The 17461-nt window shown below is 31.1% G+C and overlaps 1 long non-coding RNA gene across 2 annotated transcripts in view; it reads left to right on the top strand.

Moving 5' to 3' along the window:
* The first annotated feature begins 426 nt into the window (after window positions 1–426).
* LOC127701717 (uncharacterized) overlaps window positions 427–17461 on the top strand; it is a 99960-nt gene continuing 82925 nt past the window's right edge. For both annotated transcript variants that reach the window (XR_007982154.1, XR_007982155.1), the window contains exon 1: window positions 427–586. This is a non-coding gene — a long non-coding RNA (uncharacterized LOC127701717). The remainder of the gene's footprint in view (window positions 587–17461) is intronic.

Raw genomic sequence — 17461 nt, forward strand, 5'->3', positions numbered from 1 at the left:
TCAAATGGTCAGTTTAGAATTCATGTTACAACAGTATCATCCCTAACCATATATCTAAGATAAGTTAGTTAATATATGAACAAGAAGTGTTTAAACAAAGCCATATTTGCAAAAGTTGTATTTATGAAGATATCAGTCTGGTGCATAAATTCACTAAAAGTTTGATAGAAATGACTGCTTACATCTGATTTTTGCATAACTTCCTAGCACAGTTATTGTTTTCTTTACAAAAGACCTTTAAAATAATAAAATCATAGCATTTAGAAGTTAAATTATCTGTTTTATGACTCAGGGGGAGGCATTTTTCTCTGTTTTTTGCCCCTGGGGCCTCACATTTCCTAAATTTTTTCCCTGTTTCTAGCAATATGGAATATTTGGTACATATTTAGGATAGAACACACTATTGTAAGTTTTATTGAGGTCTTTTTATACGACCGCAAAAATTAAAAATTTTTTGGTCGTATATTGGTATGACGTTGGCGTCGTTGTCGTCGTCGTCGTCGTCTGGCGTCGTCCGAAGACACATTGGTTTTCGCACTCTAACTTTAGTTTAAGTGAATGGATCTCCATGAAATTTTACCATAAGGTTCAATACCACGAAAGGAAGGTTGGGATTGATTTTGGGGGTTATGGTACCAACAGTTAAGGAATTAGGGGCCAAAAAGGGGCCAAAAATAAGCATTTTTGTAACTTCCAGACAATAACTTGTGTGTAAGTGTATGGATCTCTCTGACATTGTACCACAAGGTTCCTTATCACAAAGGCAAGGCTGTAATTGATTTTGGGGGTAATTGCCTCAAAATTTTAGGAATTAGGGGCCAAAAAAGGGGCAAAAAACAAGCATTTTTCTAGTTTCATGACAATAACTTGTGTGTAAGTGTTTGGATATTTCTGAAATTGTACTACAAGGTTCCATATCACAAAGGGAAAGCTGGAATTGAGTTTGGGGGTAATTGCCCGAAACGTTTAGGAATTGGGGGCCAAAAAGGGGCCAAAAATAAGCATTTTTCTAGTTTCCAGACAATAACTTGTGTTCAAGTGTATGGATCTCTCTGAATTTGTACTGCAAGGTACCATACCACAAAGGGAAGGCTGGGATTGAGTTTGGGGGTGATGAATCATAAGGGGGTTCAAAAAATTTTGGGGGGGGGATTTTTTTTTTTCTTTTTTTTTCTTTTTTTCCTCTTTTTTTTTCTTTTAAAATTTTCCATTTTAAGTTGGTTATTTCTGATTAATATTTAAAAGCAAATAATAATGATATGGTAGGAGATACACACCAAACAGGATGTGTAAATTATTATATAAGTATTGTGCAATAGCAAGAAATTTTCAATTGCACAGTATTGCACAATAGCAAGAAATCTTCAATTGCACAGTATTGCGCAATAACAAGAAATCTTCAATTGCACAGTATTGCTCAATAGCAAGAAATATCCAATAGCACAATATTGCGCAATAGCAAGAAATTGTCAATTGTACAGTATTGCGCAATAGCAAGAAATATTCAATTGCACAGTATTGTGCAAAAGAAGATACTTCATATAAATTGCTTATTTCTTGATCAATTTCAATGGGGTTTTATTTTTGAATTCTTGGGGTTCTTTGATATGCTGAATCTAACCATGTATTTAGATTTTGGATATTGGACCATAATAGGTGAATGTCCAATTTAAAATTTTTAAGTTCTTAGACCACATTCATTCTGTGTCAGAAACCTATGCTGTGTCAAATATTTAATCACAATCCAAATTCAGAGCTGTATCAAGCTTGAATATTGTGTCCATACTTGCCCCAACTGTTCAGGGTTCGACCTCTGCGGTCGTATCAAGCTGCGCCCTGCGGAGCATTTTATTGTAATTCTAGTTTGTACTTTTTATGCCGCAGTCAAAAAAAAGCACATTTAGGTGTTACGGCTTACTTTTGGGTTATCGACAGGACAAAAACACCCCATCTAAAATATTTAAGAAGGATCAATGAGTTGCAATGACTGCGAAGAGTAAATATAAGCACTTCTAAACAATTTAAATTACAAATAGGCATATATTATGAATTTATTTTTAATTCAGGGCTTTAAGTAAACAATGCATACTGTAAACTGTGAATTTATGCTGACTCATCATAGTTTAGGCCCAGGATTTTCTCAATCTTCATGAAATATTTATAAAACTTCATATTTGAGTTAAATTCTTCAAAATCTCTGAGATAAACAAGATTTTGTGAAATTCTGTATGTTCTAATTTTTAACCCTTTCTAGGTTGCAATTCTGTAAATATAGACGATGCAATTTCCCATAGGAACTCCCTTTGCGGCTAAAACTGTGACACTTTTACTATGAAGTTTCGTGAAAAATAATATCCTAGAACGGAAAGTTTATATGCACTACTATTTTATTCAAAGGTCAAAATATAGGGCTGTGCGGCATATTTTCAACATTTATATGCCCGGAACTTCTAAGAGTTTAAACTTATACTAAAATTCTATACTACCCTTACCTCCATTTTTGGACCTCCTAAGAATTAAAATTTAGGCGCTACCATGTTTTTCTATACTGGTTACATTCCCAAGTGATGTCTCTATGAAATGAAACACAGAGATCATAAATGGGAACCAGTACGTTAACAAATTAACATATCAATGAATATCATATATCTCCCCAAAAGAGGCGTGGTTTGAGAAACAGCTGTATTTACAAAGTGCAACCTATACAAACATTTATTCAAATAGAAAACTCTCTAAAAACACTTTTTCTCACACCAATACTTATTTATCAGAATTATAGCCTTAAAGAAATCACTGCATATACTCTAAGTTTCCTTTTACAGTACATTTTATACCCCTACCCCTGTTTCAATTTTTTAAAGAATTTGAAAACAAGACTTTAATTATTGCCAGCTTACCCTATGTGCATGTTTTCTGACATGAACTGTCTAAAACCTGTTTGAAACTATTCTGATAACAAATTGAAAGCATTTTGAAATACTATAAATGTAATGTTTAGTAGTTAATCATTCCAACATTCAAGATTATACAAAGTATCCAATCCTGCCTGTGTCTCCAGTCCACATCTTACTGTATGCCTATTTGTCAATGAAAGTTCACAATTTCTGCCTCAAATGGTCAGTTTAGAATTCATGTTACAACAGTATCATCCCATACCATATATCTAACATAAGTTAGTTAATATATGAACTAGAAGTGTTTAAACAAAGCCATATTTGCAAAAGTTGTATTTATGAAGATATCAGTCTGGTGCATAAATTCACTAAAAGTTTGATAGAAATGACTGCTTACATCTGATTTTTGCATAACTTCCTAGCACAGTTATTGTTTTCTTTACAAAAGACCTTTAAAATAATAAAATCATAGCATTTAGAAGTTAAATTATCTGTTTTATGACCCAGGGGGAGGCATTTTTCTCTGTTTTTTGCCCCTGGGGCCTCACATTTCCTAAATTTTTTCCCTGTTTCTAGCAATATGGAATATTTGGTACATATTTAGGATAGAACACACTATTGTAAGTTTTATTGAGGTCTTTTTGTAATTCTAGTTTGTACTTTTTATGCCGCAGTCACAAAAAAGCACATTTAGGTGTTACGGCTTACTTTTGGGTTATCGACAGGACAAAAACACCCCATCTAAAATATTTAAGAAGGATCAATGAGTTGCAATGACTGCGAAGAGTAAATATAAGCACTTCTAAACAATTTAAATTACAAATAGGCATATATTATGAATTTATTTTTAATTCAGGGCTTTAAGTAAACAATGCATACTGTAAACTGTGAATTTATGCTGACTCATCATAGTTTAGGCCCAGGATTTTCTCAATCTTCATGAAATATTTATAAAACTTCATATTTGAGTTAAATTCTTCAAAATCTCTTGAGATAAACAAGATTTTGTGAAATTCTGTATGTTCTAATTTTTAACCCTATATAGGTTGCAATTCTGTAAATATAGACAATGCAATTTCCCATAGGAACTCCCTTTGCGGCTAAAACTATGACACTTTTACTATGAAGTTTCGTGAAAAATAATATCCTAGAACGGAAAGTTTATATGCACTACTATTTTATTCAAAGGTCAAAATATAAGGCTGTGCGGCATATTTTCAACATTTATATGCCCGGAACTTCTAAGAGTTTAAACTTATACTAAAATTCTATACTACCCTTACCTCCATTTTTGGGCCTCCTAAGAATTAAAATTTAGGCGCTACCATGTTTTTCTATACTGGTTACATTCCCAAGTGATGTCTCTATGAAATGAAACACAGAGATCATCAATGGGAACCAGTACGTTAACAAATTAACATATCTATGAATATCATATATCTCCCCAAAAGAGGCGTGGTTTGAGAAACAGCTGTATTTACAAAGTGCAACCTATACAAACATTTATTCAAATAGAAAACTCTCTAAAAACACTTTTTCTCACACCAATACTTATTTATCAGAATTATAGCCTTAAAGAAATCACTGCATATACTCTAAGTTTCCTTTTACAGTACATTTTATACCCCTACCCCTGTTTCAATTTTTTAAAGAATTTGAAAACAAGACTTTAATTATTGCCAGCTTACCCTATGTGCATGTTTTCTGACATGAACTGTCTAAAACCTGTTTGAAACTATTCTGATAACAAATTGAAAGCATTTTGAAATACTATAAATGTAATGTTTAGTAGTTAATCATTCCAACATTCAAGATTATACAAAGTATCCAATCCTGCCTGTGTCTCCAGTCCACATCTTACTGTATGCCTATTTGTCAATGAAAGTTCACAATTTCTGCCTCAAATGGTCAGTTTAGAATTCATGTTACAACAGTATCATCCCTAACCATATATCTAACATAAGTTAGTTAATATATGAACTAGAAGTGTTTAAACAAAGCCATATTTGCAAAAGTTGTATTTATGAAGATATCAGTCTGGTGCATAAATTCACTAAAAGTTTGATAGAAATGACTGCTTACATCTGATTTTTGCATAACTTCTTAGCACAGTTATTGTTTTCTTTACAAAAGACCTTTAAAATAATAAAATCATAGCATTTAGAAGTTAAATTATCTGTTTTATGACTCAGGGGGAGGCATTTTTCTCTGTTTTTTGCCCCTGGGGCCTCACATTTCCTAAATTTTTTCCCTGTTTCTAGCAATATCAATACAAACCAGTAAAAGTCTGAAATGGCCTATATCTGTACTCGACTGTACTGATTTTTACTCGACCAGTCTGAATAGGTCTGAAATTTACTTGATAATACTCGACTGTAGTCTGAACCATACTTAACAGTCTGAACTTGTACTCGACCAGTACTTAACCATTTTATACACGTCTGAACCATGCTCGACCTAGTCTGAACCATACTCGACCTAGTCTGAACCATACTCGACCAACAGGGCTCGACAATAACGCTTGTCCGATTGTCCGGTACCAGAGGGAAAAAGGGTCGGACAAGTAAAAGATATATAAAGCTTGTCCGATGGGACAAATAAAATTATTCTGCAGAAAATAAATTTAATCCAACTTTTATGAACAAAGTAATTATAAACAAAAAACAAGAAAAGAAGATGAAAACAAGACATGGATAATTTAAAACTGGTTCTTTGTCAGGTACTTTTTAACAGGTAAAATGCATACTATTCTCAGAAACCAGTCTTACTGATCCCAATCAGGGATGCGCTTTGTAGATAAGGTAATTTTACAAGACAGTTCGTCACCAGCTCAGAAACATTTGCTCCAAGTTTAATAGACAGTTTGGCACCGTAGGAGACATATTTAATAGACATGATTAATAAACAGTTTGGCAATGCAGGAGACATTTCGCAGCAGACATTTCGGGACCAAGACAAATCAGTACCTGTTTTTCCTACCTTATTCTGTTGCTTTATAATAAATACCATACCGGTAATTTTTTTAACAAAAACATTTTTTAAATAAAAATGAAAAATTATTTACCATTAAATTCACAAAATCATATTTGATCATATGTAGAAAAAAACAATACTTGCAATACGGTGACCTATAGTTGTTAATTTCTGTGTCATTTGGTCTCTTGCAGAGAGTTGTCTCATTGGCAATCATACCTGAGGGACATCTTCTTTTTTTTATTGATTGCATTTAAATAAACTTTTTTCAACTTAAAAAACCAGGATACAAATCCAATGAGTGTACATTGACAGGCCTATCAGACGGTGCCTCATGTGCAGAATCTGATGAGACTTTGGCATGATGAACTAGAACCTAAGTCCTGTGACATGACTAGATTCAGTTGTATTCGGCTCATATTTTTGAATGGTATTTCAAAAGATATAAATCAAATTCTGTTCTATTGTTTTAATTCATTTTGTTCCTTGAATCAACTTAAAATGCAAAAAAGGTTATTATTAAGATTTTTTTTGGACAAGTTACAATTTCATTCGGACAAGTAAATTTTGGTATGTACTTGTCCTACTGGACAAGTTGAAAAAAAAGTTATTGTAGAGGCCTGACCAAGTTTTAACCAACCTAGACCTATTTTTTGTATTTATCTATTGTATTTCATCAATTTAGGAACTGTTTTTAACAACAGCTATTTCCCCTGGCTAGAAATTTGAACAACAATTTGAAATTAAAAAATGTGTTCAATATAGCATTGAAACCAAAATTTCACAATAAACATAATATAACTTCAACACCATATTCATCAACACTTATATACATACATATATATCACCTTTAAAATAAAATTAAAATAAGCTGATCAAATAATCTCAAAACTGAATTGTGACTAATATTTTCAATGTTATTCAAAAATTTTTGAATGTTTCAGATATTATTTATGGTTACTGGACAATTTACATCACTAACTTAAGCCTAGTATAGATTTATGGTGTCAGTTGAGTTTAGTAAATAATGCAGTGAACATTTTTTTTTATTAAAATATATATAAAATAGCATATAAAGCAACTTGATAAATTTAAAAAATGACACCTTTGTTTTGTTAAACCAAGAATTTAATATAATCATGATAATAGAACTTCCATAGTAATCCTGTGATAAACTTTTAAAAAAGGAAATGTGTTCCAAAGTTACAGTAAAAATTTATTTCAATTAAATTTAAATAATTTTTGTCAAAATTAGAGACATGGCATGCAAGAAGCACTTTAATAAGGTTTAATTACCTCAGTACATGTATGTTTGACAGGTAAAAAGAAGCCCTATTTTTCTTAAACTCGTGTATTACTTATCTAGTGAATTCATAAAGGCCTTTTTGATTTAAGTTTCACAGGATGTTGCAATTTTGAATGAATGTTATTTAGAATTTAATACTCTCTGACCAGGTGTGATCTTTTTCATGAGTTTGCCCCAAGCAGGAGGTATTACTTTATACTTCACCACTAATCAGAAGAACAATTTTATTAATTTCTTTAATTTTTATCCCTTTTTGATATATATTGTATATAATATATCCCAAATTATAATAATAGATATATTTCTAAAATAAGGTAAAACAGTTTCAGTGATTTTGTTGGCTGTTGTTACCTCATTAAAAAGATAATTATATAACTATTGTACATTTTTTGTATGTAACCATGAAATCTATGTAGTTTTTATTTAGGAATTAGGGAAATTAATTAAAAAAAAAAAACATGCCAAACAAGAAGCACCTTAATAAGGTTTAATTACCCTCAGTATAGGTGTGGTTTTTAGGTAAAAGAAAATCTTTTTTTAACAAAACTCTAAAACTTTAAAATTAATATATTTAAATTATTACATAAGATAATTTGATTTAACTATCTTTATTTGATAAATCTGAGAATCATGTAAGAATGTAAAAATCTGTTTTTATAATATATCTTTATTTTATTGTGGCTGTTGTCATGTCAATTAAAAAGAAATTTATTTTAACAGTTAAAATTTAGAAAAAGTAGAGGTAATTTGGTCAAGTATGGTTCAGATTGGTCGAGTATTGTTCAGACCTTTGGTCGAGTATGGTTTAGACTGAAAAAAATAGGTCGAGAATGGGTTAAGACTGTTTCAGACTGGTCGAGTAATAGTTCAGACTATTTTCAATGGCAAAGATAAGGTTCAAGTACAAATCAGTACAGTCGAGTATGGTTAAGACTGGGGTCGAGTAATGTCGAGTAAAATTCAGACCAATTCAGACTGGTCGAGTAAAAATCAGTACAGTCGAGTACAGATATAGGCCATTTCAGACTTTTACTGGTTTGTAGTGTATGGAATATTTGGTACATATTTAGGATAGAACACACTATTGTAAGTTTTATTGAGGTCTTTTTGTAATTCTAGTTTGTACTTTTTATGCCGCAGTCACAAAAAAGCACATTTAGGTGTTACGGCTTACTTTTGGGTTATCGACAGGACAAAAACACCCCATCTAAAATATTTAAGAAGGATCAATGAGTTGCAATGACTGCGAAGAGTAAATATAAGCACTTCTAAACAATTTAAATTACAAATAGGCATATATTATGAATTTATTTTTAATTCAGGGCTTTAAGTAAACAATGCATACTGTAAACTGTGAATTTATGCTGACTCATCATAGTTTAGGCCCAGGATTTTCTCAATCTTCATGAAATATTTATAAAACTTCATATTTGAGTTAAATTCTTCAAAATCTCTGAGATAAACAAGATTTTGTGAAATTCTGTATGTTCTAATTTTTAACCCTATATAGGTTGCAATTCTGTAAATATAGACAATGCAATTTCCCATAGGAACTCCCTTTGCGGCTAAAACTGTGACACTTTTACTATGAAGTTTCGTGAAAAATAATATCCTAGAACGGAAAGTTTATATGCACTACTATTTTATTCAAAGGTCAAAATATAGGGCTGTGCGGCATATTTTCAACATTTATATGCCCGGAACTTCTAAGAGTTTAAACTTATACTAAAATTCTATACTACCCTTACCTCCATTTTTGGACCTCCTAAGAATTAAAATTTAGGCGCTACCATGTTTTTCTATACTGGTTACATTCCCAAGTGATGTCTCTATGAAATGAAACACAGAGATCATCAATGGGAACTAGTACGTTAACAAATTAACATATCTATGAATATTATATATCTCCCCAAAAGAGGCGTGGTTTGAGAAACAGCTGTATTTACAAAGTGCAACCTATACAAACATTTATTCAAATAGAAAACTCTCTAAAAACACTTTTTCTCACACCAATACTTATTTATCAGAATTATAGCCTTAAAGAAATCACTGCATATACTCTAAGTTTCCTTTTACAGTACATTTTATACCCCTACCCCTGTTTCAATTTTTTAAAGAATTTGAAAACAAGACTTTAATTATTGCCAGCTTACCATATGTGCATGTTTTCTGACATGAACTGTCTAAAACCTATTTGAAACTATTCTGATAACAAATTGAAAGCATTTTGAAATACTATAGATGTAATGTTTAGTAGTTAATCATTCCAACATTCAAGATTATACAAAGTATCCAATCCTGCCTGTGTCTCCAGTCCACATCTTACTGTATGCCTATTTGTCAATGAAAGTTCACAATTTCTGCCTCAAATGGTCAGTTTAGAATTCATGTTACAACAGTATCATCCCATACCATATATCTAACATAAGTTAGTTAATATATGAACTAGAAGTGTTTAAACAAAGCCATATTTGCAAAAGTTGTATTTATGAAGATATCAGTCTGGTGCATAAATTCACTAAAAGTTTGATAGAAATGACTGCTTACATCTGATTTTTGCATAACTTCCTAGCACAGTTATTGTTTTTTTTACAAAAGACCTTTAAAATAATAAAATCATAGCATTTAAAAGTTAAATTATCTGTTTTATGACCCAGGGGGAGGCATTTTTCTCTGTTTTTTGCCCCTGGGGCCTCACATTTCCTAAATTTTTTCCCTGTTTCTAGCAATGTTGAATATTTGGTACATATTTAGGATAGAACACACTATTGTAAGTTTTATTGAGGTCTTTTTTGTAATTCTAGTTAGTACTTTTTATGCCGCAGTCACAAAAAAGCACATTTAGGTGTTACGGCTTACTTTTGGGTTATCAACAGGACAAAAACACCCCATCTAAAATATTTAAGAAGGATCAATGAGTTGCAATGACTGCGAAGAGTAAATATAAGCACTTCTAAACAATTTAAATTACAAATAGGCATATATTATGAATTTATTTTTAATTCAGGGCTTTAAGTAAACAATGCATACTGTAAACTGTGAATTTATGCTGACTCATCATAGTTTAGGCCCAGGATTTTCTCAATCTTCATGAAATATTTATAAAACTTCATATTTGAGTTAAATTCTTCAAAATCTCTGAGATAAACAAGATTTTGTGAAATTCTGTATGTTCTAATTTTTAACCCTATATAGGTTGCAATTCTGTAAATATAGACAATGCAATTTCCCATAGGAACTCCCTTTGCGGCTAAAACTGTGACACTTTTACTATGAAGTTTCGTGAAAAATAATATCCTAGAACGGAAAGTTTATATGCACTACTATTTTATTCAAAGGTCAAAATATAGGGCTGTGCGGCATATTTTCAACATTTATATGCCCGGAACTTCTAAGAGTTTAAACTTATACTAAAATTCTATACTACCCTTACCTCCATTTTTGGACCTAAGAATTAAAATTTAGGCGCTACCATGTTTTTCTATACTGGTTACATTCCCAAGTGATGTCTCAATGAAATGAAACACAGAGATCGTAAATGGGAACCAGTACGTTAACAAATTAACATATCTATGAATATTATATATCTCCCCAAAAGAGGTGTGGTTTGAGAAATAGCTGTATTTACAAAGTGCAACCTATAACACTGAGGCATATGACCACACTTTTTGATAGCAGTTTGCCAGTCATTATAAAAATCACAACAAAATATATTAATGATTGTCTTTTATTGAGAACATCTGTATAATTTTTATGCCCCACCTAGGGGCATTATGTTTTTCGGTCTGTGCGTCCATTCTATCTTTCGTCTGTCCGTCCGTCTGTCCCGCTTCAGGTTTAAAGTTTTTGGTCAAGGTAGTTTTTGCTGAAGTTGAAGTCCAATCAACTTGAAACTTAGTACACATGTTCCCTATGATAGGATCTTTCTAATTTCAATGCCAAATTAGAGTTTTGACCCCAATTTCACGGTCCACTGAACATAGAAAATGATAGTGCGAGTGGGCCATCCGTGTACAATGGACACATTCTTGTTATTTTTTGATATGTATCCTTTTTTGTTCATGGACATTAATAATTGTTTAACTGTCAATACACACATATGTCACTTTAATTTAATTATTGTCAGTTTATTGTTTCAATTGTTCTTTACTGTATGCCATAACCATTTAATGTAAATGTGTTTGTGCAAATAAATATTGTCTATTGTCTTTTGTCTATAATATATAAAAAATTGTACAGAGGTGCTAGTTAAAACCTTGCATTGTTTATTAAAAAACTTGCCTTTGTGCAACCAAGTTTTTTGGAAAATGACGCTATCAGCGGCATGTTTCCGAAACCATTGACCAGAACTTACGGAAGTCGATAATTGCCTCCGCCTACCACACTCGGTTTCATCTGGGACTATTATACTAACGGGACTGGAAACCGTTACGCTGTTCAGTGTAGTTATACTCAAGATCACAGTCGTTAAAACGCGCGTGAGACTTGACGATACGCCATATTGTTTTGACAGTGATACTGACAGAGTACTTGCTTGAATAATTTCTGTAAGTTGTTTTTATAGCTATTTACAAAGATAATCCTTTATGTAAACATGATTACTGTTATGATAAAATATATTCCGATCTTTGACAGTTGTTATTAATCACCAAATCCCGCCTTAAATGTAAAAAAAATGTCAATTAAAGGTTGAAAATTTTCCGCTTGATTACAGCATGGGGACACTGTGGGAAAAAAAAAATTACCAAATTTTTTTTTAACTTTTGATTGAAATGAGATACACGAGTTCTGTTTGTTGTTAAATCACATTTATTGATTACAGGTTGGAATGACCTATTTTTATTGTCACTTTCTAAAGTGAAAAGTGGAATAATAATCTCCTTTTCATTACAACCGGAAACCACATGCAGGACTCAAATAAATTATACTGCTCCTATGAAATTGGCTACTCCTATTTATGTGTGCAATATTTGTAGTAAAATCAGGGTTTTTGTCGCTTATTAATGGTCTTCAAAGGGCATTAGCATTTAACTTCTTGAAAATATGTACAAATGGTTCCACAATCTGAACTACAAAAAAGGCTCTTTCACAGCTATTCCTCCAAAATATAGGCATATTGAATAGGGGACTGAAAATGCATTGACAAACAAAGAAAACATCATTCAAACAGGACAGTTTCTTGGAAACATGCATAGCCATATAGATATTCAATGTGGCCCCAATAACATTGTTTCTAAACCTGGATAATTTATGAAATTGTACCTGGTGTTTCTTTTTCCTCATGAACAAGTTCCTGCATTCCCTTCTTAACCACTACTCTATTCTATTTTTCTTGTTCATCATGTTTTTTTAAATCATTTTACAAACCAATCTGACCCCAAGTCCAAAATATTCAGACTTTTTAAAGGCTATTCAGGGCTAATATATATATTTTGTATATAAATGTAATAGCCTTCCAAGACGTCATAATTATTTTGACTATCTGGTCCCATGCTTAAAGTTTTGCTAAATTATGATTCAACGTATTGGAGTCTTTGTAGTCTGGTTTAAAATATGTGTCAAATGACAAATGTGTCTCCATTTTCTTTAATATTTTTTTTTTTTATCTGTTTATGTTTTAAGTAGTGCTGTGACTAATAAATTGTACCTTTCTTTAAATTTTTATTTGTAAGTTGTGTTTAAAGGAACAATGTATATGGTTTACTTTTACAAATTGTGACTTGGATGGAGAGTTGTCTCATTGGCACTCATACCACATCTTCTTGTATCTCTATATATGTATGATTAAGCTGAGAACCATCCATCATATTAAAATTGTACTATTTTATATATATTTAACACCTCAATGAATGAGTTTTAAGTCTGAACAAATATCAATTGTAAATAAAACATAATTTATTTAGCTTTATAAATAAAGAGTAATTTATTTACAGCAATTCAGACAAGCCTAGAAAGAAACGTTCCTCTATAGGAAGACGAAGGAAAAAATATAAAAAGACCAACACAATTTCTTCAGATGTCAGAGGTCCATATGATGGAGGGAAAGATGGTATGTACAATTTCATATATATATATATCTTAATATGGGACAAGTATGAGCTATGTTACATGTAAATAGAAATGTACCTTATGGCTTATGCAAATGAATATCAATACATCTGTTATCCTATTATGGGTTTAAAAATCTCTATGCAAAGTCTGTAACTGTTTGATAATTGAGTTATTATAAGACCCCTTCAAAATAGACCAACATTCATCTATTATTTTGTTTTTAAACATGTAAGTGTCCTCAAATCAGATCAGTCTTGTACATGACATGTACATGTATATGCACACTTTCATACGGCATAACAAAATAATACATGTGCAGCTAACCCTACCAACCCTAATTATAATACCCTATTGGCCTACATGTAACACTTTTAATGCCAGTTTGGTACAAGCACTGTTAAAGTCCCTCTGATTCCCCTATAATAACCAGCTAAAAATGACTGAAAAAATAAAACAATATTTTTTTCTGCATGTTAGATGAACACATGTATTATATATATTGGCCTAAGATCAATTTCTATCCGGCTCAGCTCATATTATACTTTTGATAAATAGGCGGTGGAAAAAAGGCGCATTGATTGATTTTTTGAATGTCCAGTGACAAGTATCATATGTCTGATTGCTCATTGAAATAGTAAATTTAATATGAGCTTGTGGTCTGTTTATCATAATATTATATAAACTTGTTTATCATAATATTATATAAACTTGTTTATATAATTAAAAAGCTGTTTCTCAACACCATGAGTCACCATATGGACTATTATAATCATAATCATGATTATCATAATAATATACATGTAATTTAACAGGAAACATATATAAAATGCAAAACAAAGAATACAATAACTGCAGTTTTAAAAGTTTTTAAAGATGATTCGTGTCTGTATTTCTTCTGCTGAAGTATATATGTAAACAAAATCTTAACATGTCCTTTTTCATTATGTTTTCTTCCTTTTTTTCTCTCATCAATATAAAAATATTCTTTTCTGTTGAGTCTTATGATTCTATCAGAAAGAAAAGATTTCACATCAGATGTATAACAAGTTCAAAAATTTTATTTATTGTCAACTATTTGAACTTTTACTTGAGAATCACTTAAAAGATCCATTTATTAACTGTCATTTGTCCTCATTGTTGAAGCTCTAGCAAATGAAAAAAAATACCATTAAATAATCTGATAATATCATTCATTTTTAAAAACAATAAATTATCATGCCAAAGTAAAAATAGCTAACTTATATTAATCAAACAATATTTTACAATCAAGTCAAATGAAACATGAAATTTCAATCTACATGTACCAGTATTTATTAGTATTGACCAGGCTTGTATACGTATTTACCACAAAACCATGTATTTATATGGACACATTCTTGTTTTTTTTATATTCTGTCTATACATGTATTAAACTTTAAAGAATATTTGTATACATGTGTATTTTAAGAGATGTTATGTAAATCAATGAGACAGCAAACTCGCAACAAATGTTAACAACTTTGATTCAGTTATACTGAAATTACATGTTTTTGTATCATCAAATGTGTAACTTTTGATCAACTTATCAATGTAATTATGTACATGTAAACTCTATGCCCTTCGATGTTTCATTGTAATTTCTTTTTAATTACAGAACCTTTCTGGAGACTTCCCTGGTTAGATAGTATTGAAGATGATACTATGTACAAAGAGAGTGGGAAAAGTGGTGAAGTTGCTGATAGCGATGGCATTTTTGGTCATGAGTTTTATTTGATATTGGACAAAGCATACAAATACCACCCTACTGTTAACCTAGAAGACTTTACTCAAAATCTTGTCAGTGGGGTAATCTACTCTAGATTGAAGACACAACTTGACAACACTAATCATCCAGACTTTGTGTTCATTCCTTCATCTAGATACATTAGATATATTCAGTGCTATGACTCAGATGATCCAAAAGTGAAAATGAGTGTAACAATAATGCCAGATTTGACAGCAGAAATTCATGTTCATGGAATGAAGCTAGATAGAAATCATGAAATTTGGAATGATCTACCCTTGATATTTTTAACAAAGAAAAGTCTTTGGACTTTATTAGATCGGCTTACAAAGTACAGAGTATGTGCAGGAAACTTCGACCCAGAATTTCAAGATTTTATCCCTATTGGTAGACGCTTAGAGGTTAATGGGAGTAATTATGTGGCATTTAGAGAAGGTGATTACAGTGCCACAACTGGACACATCACATACCATGGCACCATCAGATCCACTAAGTGTTCGCTACTGACAAACATACTTAGATGCAAAGACTGTGCTGTGTATAGACGTACTTTGAAGAAGACTCTTGAAAGAGAAACCAAAAACCCCCTGTATCGCAAGTAAATTGCACTACAAAAGTCTAAAAGTCTGAAAAGACCAGTTTTTGTCTTAATTTGCATGAACTTTTACTCGACATTCTCCAAAAGTATGACTTGTGTCTTAATTTTTCTTGACAAACTCCATTTATATTAAATTTGTATGAAATTTACTCGACATATTCTCGACATTCTGAATATGGTCTTAAAATTTCTTGACAAATTCTTGACATTTGAATACTGTCTTGAAATTTCTCGACATATTCTCGACATTCTTATTTTTTCTCAGTATGGCTTGACATATTCTGAACATTTTGAATCGTGTCTTAAATTTACTTGACAGGTCTGAGTTTTACAAATCATGACCAATATTCATGATATATAACTTTAATCTTTATTTCTCTTTATATGATATACTGTTGTTTCAAGTTGGGCATGTAAAATAATTGAAAATTTGGTATATAAATATTTTCAGAGACATATATAAATATGTGTATATATGTCTCTGATATTTTTACAAATGCAAATATGGCTATGAAATCTAAAGTATAAAATAATTCAAATGTGGGTGTGTTGATATAAAACAATTTCAATGTGGGTTTTTAAATAATTACAAATTTTGATTCCTAAATCTTATAAATTAAATGATTCAAACCAATCATACTGTAGACATATTTCATTCTACATTCATAATATTCAATGTTGATATGGTAAATAATTATTATACCAAAATGTGGTTTATATAAATAGCAAATTATGATGATATACAAATCATTCATTTAACAGAAGAAAAATTTGTGTAATGTCATCTGTTGGAATATATTAAGTATTACACATGGACAGGATGTTCCCCATAAAACTAAGGTATTCCACACCCCAGAGTACACGCAACTGTCAAATAGAAGTTATTGCTTTACCTGTAATCAGCCATACAACTTATCAGTTGACCGACCATGCCACTACAATTTAAAAAGTTTGTTGATAGATGAAAATGAAAATCATAATTTTGATGAAAAAAAATTGAATTGAAATGGATTTTCTTCATCAAAATTATGAAGTTAATTATTTCAACATAAAAACAAATTGAATAAATCCCAAAGATTAAAAGAAAATTATTATCTACTCCAGGAATAATAAAAAAAATGTATTTATAATGGGTCCTATCAATGATTTCTATAGAAATCATCGGTCTTATGAAATGGTTCTCAAACAGACATGCATAATATAGATCTAAACATTTTTTTTTCAGGAAGGAGTTATCACAAATATTTATTTTTGTTAAAAAATTATAAAATTCAACACTCAAATTTGAATAAAAAATGTTTTTGGGTTGTTCTAAAAAATAAATAAGGTTTTTGAATCAAGATGGGAACAAATTCTTTGACCTAAACGAAAGCCCCCCCCCCTCTTTTTTTAGCCACACACACCCAAAAGATGAATTGTGGGGTCCAAAAGAGATACAAGACACCTATTTTAGTAAAGCAAATTTGACTGGCAGTTTTGCGAACGGCAAAAATCTAAATGCTGTTTGTCAATACCTTCGACTTATATTCCAAGTGAAAACAATTACTTAAATGTTTTATAAAAAAAAATCAAAATTAAACTACATGGGGGATTATTCGGGGTATTCCAACTTAGTTGCACCAAAAGGGTATCTTACTATACCAAATTAATCCTTGATTCTTCAAAGTTTAGTTTAGCCATAATAAAAAGGAGTATACAACAGCAATAGAATGTCATAAACAGTGCTGAATAAGTCTGTTCACATTTCAGGCGAATTTTATACTGTTGAGATAGTGTCAAGACATATTTAAGACTGTCAAGAATGTGTCGAGACATATTCAGACATTATTTAGAATGTCAAGAATATGTCGAGACATATTCAGACATTATTAAGAATG

This window comes from Mytilus californianus, unplaced genomic scaffold, assembly GCF_021869535.1.
Source record: "Mytilus californianus isolate M0D057914Y unplaced genomic scaffold, xbMytCali1.0.p SCAF_5, whole genome shotgun sequence".
Lineage (NCBI taxonomy): Eukaryota > Metazoa > Mollusca > Bivalvia > Mytilida > Mytilidae > Mytilus > Mytilus californianus.